The following is an 8,099-nucleotide window of genomic DNA, read 5'->3' as shown; positions in this document are numbered from 1 at the left end:
CCTGACCCTGATCTAATTCAGCTCAGTGTCCTCGGTTGCTTCAAGTGCTCCGTATAACGTGGTTTTGTCCCTACCAAAGAGAGTGGCAGTCCTCTGCCTTAAGTACTACTACGTTGTTGGGACTCCTCCTCCCTCCTCCCCTGCCCCCCGCCCCCAGTTATTTAAAAATATTTATTGACTTTCCACGAAGAAGGAAATGGCAACCCACTCCAGCATTCTTGCCTGGAGAATCCCAGGGACAGAGGAGCCTGGTGGGCCGCCGTCTATGGGGTCACACAGAGTCGGACACGACTGAAGCGACGTAGCAGCAGCAGCAGCAGCATTGACCTTCCAAGCTCTGTGCTGGCCGCTGGTATTCAGTGGTAAATAAGATAGTCATAGTCCCTGGGCTTCTGGGCCATTGTATTTCCTTTTGATAAAACTGCTGGGACTGTCTTAAACATAATATTGCTGTTGTCCTCGCTTTACAGATGAAAAACTGAAACTCAGTTGTGGGAGTCTACATTCAAGTCCAGGACGTCTGAGTCCATCAACCAAAGTAGTTAGTATACCTTCCTGGACATCCTAGAATTGGGACACAAACTCAGTTGGATAAGGGGATCAGGCAGGAAAACTGTAAACATAATAGATTGGATAATAGAGTGGAATTTTTAAAACTTTTTCTTTTCAGTAACCAAAACAACCACACAAGCATAATGATAAATATTGACTGACATAAAGAATATGGGCTCAGTGGGACTTCCCTGGTGGTCCAGTGGTTGGGAATCCACCTGCCAATGCAGGGGACACCGGTTGGATCCCTGGTCTGAGAAGATTCCACATGCTCCAGAGCATCTACACCTGTGCGCTACAACTACGGAGCCTGTGCTCTAGAGCCGGAGAGCCGCAACTACTGAGCCCGTGCGCTTGAAATACTGAAGCTCAGTCGCTTAGAGCCCGTGCTCCACAACAAGAGAAGCCCTCCGAAAAGCCCCTGCACTGCAACTAGAGAAAGCCTGTACGCAGCAACAAAGACTCAGGGCTCAGCATTGCCAGGTCATTTAAGTTTTTTTAGTAGGTGCCAGAAGCCTGTGACTTTATGTAAATATTTGCAAATTTCGAGTGTTTGTAAGTAATTTAAAAATTGCAAAATGCTACCTAGGTCAAAGAAAAGGTATCTGTGGGCCAGATGTTGCTTGTGTGCCATTTCTTTCCTATGTAAATTCCATTAGCCTCAAAATCATTGCTGAGAAATACACAAGATACAACCAAGAACAAAAGTCATACCAAGATAACATTATTAGGTTAAGCTTCAGGTGACTGAAACTTACAGTGTAACAAGGAAGAACATATTTATGATATGTAGAATAACATGTTTGCAAATAAGAGTATTTGGAAAAGTTAAGATGTGGGTTCATTTGGGGTAGTCACCCTCATTTGGGGTGCACCTAGTTATAAATTTAGCTGAGAAGATCATACTTAAAAATTTTTTCTTTTATTTATTTATATTTGGCTGTGCTGGGTCTTCACTGCTGCGAGGGCTTTGCTTTCGTTGCAGAGCACGGGCTTCTCATTGAGGTGGCTTCTCTTGTTGCAAAGTGCAGGCCATAGCACGAGCAAACTTCAGTAGTTGCAGCTCTTGGGCTCTATAGCACAGACTCAGTAGCTGTGGCTTACGAGTTTAGTTACTCCAAGGCATATGGGATCTTCCCACACTGGGGATTGAACCCCGGGTCCCCTGCATTGGCAGGCAGATACTTAACCACTGAGCCACCAGGGAAACCTAAGATCATATTTTTTAAAATAAATAAAATGATGGACTTCTCTGGTCATACAGTGGATAAGAATCCACCTGCCAATGCTGGGGAATGTGAATTTGATCCCCGGCCCGTGAAGATTCCACATGCTGTGGAGCAACTGAGTCGTGCGCCACAACTACTGAGCCTGTGTGCTGCAACTACTGAAGCCCAGGAGCCTAGAGCCTGTGCTCAGCAACGAGAAATCCCCGCAACAAGAAGCCCGTGCACCACAACGAAGGGTCCTTGTTTGTGACAACTAGAGAAAGCCCATGGGCAGCAACAAAAACCCAGAGCAATCGAAATAATTAAATAAATAAAATGGAATATTACTGTTTTAAATATAAGAATGCAAAACGTCAAACTAAGATTTTTGCACCTCTTTTCAAGAGCTTGGTGATCTGATAAATTGAGCAGAGGGCTCAGTTCTCAATTATTGATAAAATGATTAGTATTTACTTTCTGTTTGTGCATGGTGGGCAGTGAATTCATCTGTCAAGGTTTTGTTTTATCAAGTTGAAGTCTTCCTGTCACATGGAAGGGATTTCTGAGAAGTCTTTCATTTCCCTGTCTAGGTAGACTGCTATCAGGGAAATCCACAGCCAGATTGAGAAAAGGAAAAACTACAGTTTAAAAACGATCTAGTGGGCCCTCCCTGGTTGTGCAGGGGTTAAGACTCCACCCTTCCAGTGCAGAGGGCACAGGTCCAATCCCTCGTTGATCTGGCAGTTCCATTTCTGGGTGTATACCCCAAAGAACTGAAATTAGGGACTCAAAGAGATAATTCTACACCAGTGTTCATAGCCAACATTATTCACAAAAGTCAAAAGTGGAAGCAAACCAAGTCTCTATTGACAGATGAATTGATAAACAAAATGTGGTATGAATATACAATGGAATATTATTTAGTCTTGAAGAAAACTCTGATACATGCGTGCTACAGTATGAATGAACGTAGGAGACTATGCTAATGACAAAAATGGCATCATGTCTTTCATAAAAGACATTAGGAAATAAGCCAGTCACAAAAGACAAATGTATGATTCCACTTAAATAATGTACATAGAGGAATCAAATTCACAGGGACATGAACCCCTAAGTAAATGGCAGTTATCAGGGGCTGGAGAGAGAGAGAAATGGGAAGTTATCATTTAATGGGTATGGTTGCCATTTGGGAAGACTGAGAAGTTCTGGAGATGGATAGTGGTGATGGTTGCACAATAACAGGAATGTAGCTAATGCCACTGAACCATACTTGAAAATGGCAAGTTTTGGTTTTCCAGGAGGGAGTGGAGAAAAGAGTGGGAGCCTCGCCTGGCCTTGCCCGGCCTCTCCTCGCGGCCCGGGGCAGGGGCGTCAGCCCACCCCCTCCCCAGCGTGTCTCCCGACCCACCCGCCCCCCGGTGGGCACACGCGGCCCGCAGGCCCAGAAAAAAAAAAAAAAGAAAATGGCAAGTTTTATGTTGTTTCTATTTTACCACAATTAAAAAAAATTAATCAACCCTAGTATTTCTTGAGTATATACCACATGCCAGATATGTGCATTATCTCTACTAAATGCTTCATATGCATTATCTCCCAAAGTTTTTGACCTGCCATTTTAACCTCCAAGTTCATTTTTCCTCCACATCATAAATAAACATATTTTGATAAGAACTGTCTCAACATCAATGAACTTTCATTTAGACTTGATTTCCTGTTCAGTTTTTTGTACGGTGAGATTTAGCCATTTCTAATTTTTTTCTATTTTCAATTTTGCAGAAATCACTGTGAATCAGTTCTTTCCTGGGTAAACTTTACAATGAGGGTTAAATTCATCTTTTAAATTTGATCCATACAAAATTTTAATTTTTTTTCACATCTGCCACTATAGTTTCATGGGTGCTGATTTCTATCGAATACAATTTGATTAAGGGGATTCCTGGTAGTTTTCAATGTTATATGCAAAATATGATTCTTTTTTTCTAAGATAATTTTACTGGATGGAGTAGTCATTTTCAGTTTTATATCGTACTGATTATTTCTACTAGTAATTGTCATTATGAATTGGTTGATATTGATAGAATTCTTTTTGATAGGGATTGTTGTCGTTCAGTCACTCAGCCATGTCTGACTCTTTGAGACCTCATGGACTGCAGCACACCAGGCTTACCTGTCCTTCAAGCATCTCCTGGAGTTTGCTCAAACTCATGTCCATTGAGTCAGTGATGCCATCAACCATCTTGTCCCCTGTTGTCCCCTTCTCCTCCTGCCTTCAGTTTTTTCCAGCATCAGGGTCTTTTCTAGAGTTGGCTCTTCGCATCAGGTGGCCAAAGTATTGGAGCTTCAGCTTCAGCATCAGTCCTTCTAATGAATATTCAGAGTTGATTTCCTTTAGGATTACTGTTTTGATCTCCTTGCAGTCCAAGGGACTCTCAAAAGTCTTCTCCAGCACCACAATTTGAAAGCATCAATTCTTTGGCACTCAGCGTTCTTTATGGTCCAATTCTCACATCCATACATGACTACTGCAAAAACCATAGCTTTGACTATATGGACCTTTTTGTTAGCAAAGCGATGTCTTGATTTTTAATATGCTGTCTGGATTTGTTACAGCTTTCCTTCCAAGGAGTGAGTGTCTTTTAATTTCATGACTCCAGTCACAATCTTCAGTAATTTTGGAGCCCAAGGAAATAAAAAGTTTCTGTTGTTTCCCCATCTATTTGCCATGAAGTGATGAGACTGGATGCCATGATCTTTTATTTTTTAATGTTGAGTTTTAAGCCAGCTTTTTCACTCTCCTCTTTCACCTTCATCAAGAGTCTCTTTAGTTACTCTTTGCTTTCTTCCATAAAGGTGGTGTCATCTGCATATCTGAGATTAATGATATTTCTCCTGGCAATCTTGATTCCCGCTAGTGCTTCATCCAGTCCAGCATTTTGCATGATGTACTCTGCATAAATAAGCAGGAATAGCATAGGATAATCAAGTAGCTTAGAAACCCCATTAGGGAATTGTAGATAGGGAACTTTAGGGGGGTTGGGAGACCACAATAAGACTAATGATCACTCAAGAAAGTAATGAAAATGTTCTGAAACAATGTGGGCTTGCTTGACTCATGAAGCAAACAAGTTGCTTAGCATCAAAACCAGATTGGCTGGCTTAACAAAATCAAGCTAACTTTGCTTAGTGACAAAACCATGCAACAGAAGCACTAGACATGCCCCAAAACAATACAACAATGGTAGCATGAGACCTATATCCTGCCCGGTAAGTTCAGTAAGTTAATAACCTGCAAAACATGCCCTTTGGCCCCAAAGACGTGTTCTTTGCACAATGCCCCCCAAACAATAAAACAATAGTAGAGAATAAGGCCTACAACCTGCCCAGTGGTGTCATCAAGTTAATGACTCCCAAAATATGCCCTGTGCCCACAAAAAAACAATCATTTATGGAAAGGTGAATTTTCAAAATGAAAGACCTTCATTGTACTGAGACCTGAAAATATTATTCCAAAATGTTATGACAGTCTTGGCCTGACCATATAGTGACAAGAAAACTTCCCTACCTTACTTGCGGGAGAAACCGATGAAGGAAACCTGACATCTATTTAAGAAAGACAAAGATCTTTTCCCCTTTCCCTCTCTTCCTTTGATTATAAAAATGTAACCCACTGAGTACTCTGGGCAGTGCAACACTTGTCTGCCTGCTTCTCTGTTCATGGGGATTCACCAGGCAAAAACACTGGAGTGGGTAGCCTTTCCCTTCTCCAGGAGATCTTCCCAACCCAGAGATCAAACCCAGGTCCCCACATTGCAGACAGATTCTTTACTGTCTAAGCCACCAGAGAAGCCCTTGTGAAACTTACAAGCGTCCTAGTCTAACAAATCACTTCTTGTCTATCACTTTGCCTCTTGCAGAATTCCTTCCTGTGTTGAGACATAGAGGACTGTGGTACCAGAGCTCTTCGGAGCCCTGGAAATGACACTAACGGTTTCATTTTCATATTAAAGAGGCTTTTATAAGTGAAGAAGAACACTTAGAATTATTTGTTTAATGCTCAATTTATCGAAGTTTTATAGGTGATAAACCTTGAAGTCAATTTTTTGGTATTTAAACATTGTTTCAGTTCAGTTCAGTCTCTAAGTCATGTCTGACTCTTTGTGACCCCATGGACTGCAGCACGCCAGGCCTCCCAGTCCATCACCAACTCCTGGAGTTTGCTCAAACTCATGTCCATTGAGTCAGTGATGCCATCCAACCATCTCATCCTCCATCATCTCCTTCTCCTCCTGCCTTCAATCTTTCCCAGCATCAGGGTCTTTTCAAATGAGTCAGCTCTTCGCATCAGGTGGCCAAAGTATTGGAGTTTCAGCTTCAACATCAGTCCTTCCAAAGAATATTCAGGACCCACTTCCTCTAGGATGGACCGGTTGCAGTCCAAGGGACTCTCAAGAGTCTTCTCCAACACCACAGTTCAAAAACATCAATTCTTCTGCACTCAGCTTTCTTTATACTCCAACTCTCACATCCATACATGACTACTGGAAAAACCATAGCCTTGACTAGATGGACCTTTGTTGGCAAAGTAATGTCTCTGCTTTTTAATATGCTGTCTAGGTTGGTCATAACTTTCCTTCCAAGGAGTAAGCGTCTTTTAATTTCATGGCTGCAGTCACCATCTGCAGTGATTTCGGAGCCCAAAAAAATAAAGGCTGATGCTGTTTCCACTGTTTTTCCATCTATTTTCCATGAAGTGATGGGACCGGATGCCATGATCTTAGTTTTCTGAATGTTGAGCTTCAAGCCAACTTTTTCATTCTCCTCTTTCACTTTCATCAAGAGGCTCTTTAGTTCTTCACTTTCTGCCATAAGGATGGTGTCATCTGCATATCTGAGGTTATTGATATTTCTCCTGGCAATCTTGATTCCAGTTTGTGTTTTGTCCAGCCCAGCATGGCTTAGAGGGTAAAGTGTCTGCCTGCAATGTGGGAGACCTGGGTTCGACCCCTGGGTTGGGAAGATCCCCTGGAGAAGGAAATGGCAACCCACTCCAGTACTCTTGCCTGGAAATTCCTATGGATGGAGGAGCCTGGTAGGCTACAGTCCATGGGGTCGCAAAGAGTCGGACACAACTGAGCGACTTCACTTTCTTTTCACCCTGCATATATGGAGAAGGGAATGGCAATCCACTCCAGTATTCTTGCCTGGAGAATTCCATGGACAGTGAAGCCTGGCAGGTTACAGTCTGTGGGGTCGCAAAGAGTCAGACATGACTGAGCGACTAACACACACACACACAGACACACACACAGACACACACACCCTGCTTATAAGTTAAATAAGCAGGGTGACAATATACAGCCTTGACGTACTCCTTTCCCTATTTGGAACCAGTCTGTTCTTCCATGTCCAGTTCTAACTGTTGCTTCCTGACCTGCATACAGGTTTCTCAAGAGGCAGGTCAGGTAGTCTGGTATTCCCATCTCGTGAAGAATTTTTCACAGTTTATTGTGATCCACACAGTCAAAGGCTTTGGCATAGTCAATAAAACAGAAATAGATGTTTTTCTGGAACTCTCTTGCTTTTTCGATGATCCAGTGGATGTTGGCAATTTGATCTCTGGTTCCTCTGCCTTTTCTAAAACCAGCTTGAACATCTGGAAGTTCACGGTTCACATATTGTTGAAGCCTGGCTTGGAGAATTTTGAGCATTACTTTACTAGCGCGTGAGATGAGTGCAATTGTGCAGTAGTTTGAGCATCCTTTGGCATTGCCTTTCTTTGGGATTGGAATGAAAACTGCCCTTTTCCAGTCCTGTGGCCACTGCTGAGTTTTCCACATTTGCTGACATATTGAGTGCAGCACTTTCACAGCATCATCTTTTACAAACTTAATTAATTATTCTTAAATTTTTAAAATAGTTTTTTTGGTGGGCTGTGCCACTCAGCTTGCAGGATCCTTTTTAAGAATTTATTTATTGATTTATTTTTGATGGCACTGGTTCTTCGTTGCTGCACACGGGCTTTCTCTAGCTGTGGTGAGCCAGGGGCTACTCTTCATCAGGGTGCATTGGCTTCTGATTGCGATGGCTTCTCTTGTTAAGAGCACAGGCTCTAGGGCACACAGGCTTCAGTAGTGCGGCTCTCAGACTCTAGAGAGTTGGCTCAGTAGTCCAAGGCATGAGAAATCTTCCTGGACCAGGGATCAAACCTGTGTCACCTGCCTTGGCAGGCAAATTCTTATCTACTCTGCCACCAGGGAAATCCTCCTTAAAATTTTAAACTGTAATTAAAGTGCTGGTTTGGCTGATGCTTATGAATTCTTCAAACATCTTCAAGAGGAG

This window comes from Bos indicus x Bos taurus, chromosome 2 (genome assembly GCF_003369695.1).
Source record: "Bos indicus x Bos taurus breed Angus x Brahman F1 hybrid chromosome 2, Bos_hybrid_MaternalHap_v2.0, whole genome shotgun sequence".
Classification (NCBI taxonomy): Eukaryota; Metazoa; Chordata; class Mammalia; order Artiodactyla; family Bovidae; genus Bos; species Bos indicus x Bos taurus.
This window is presented reverse-complemented; position numbering follows the sequence as displayed.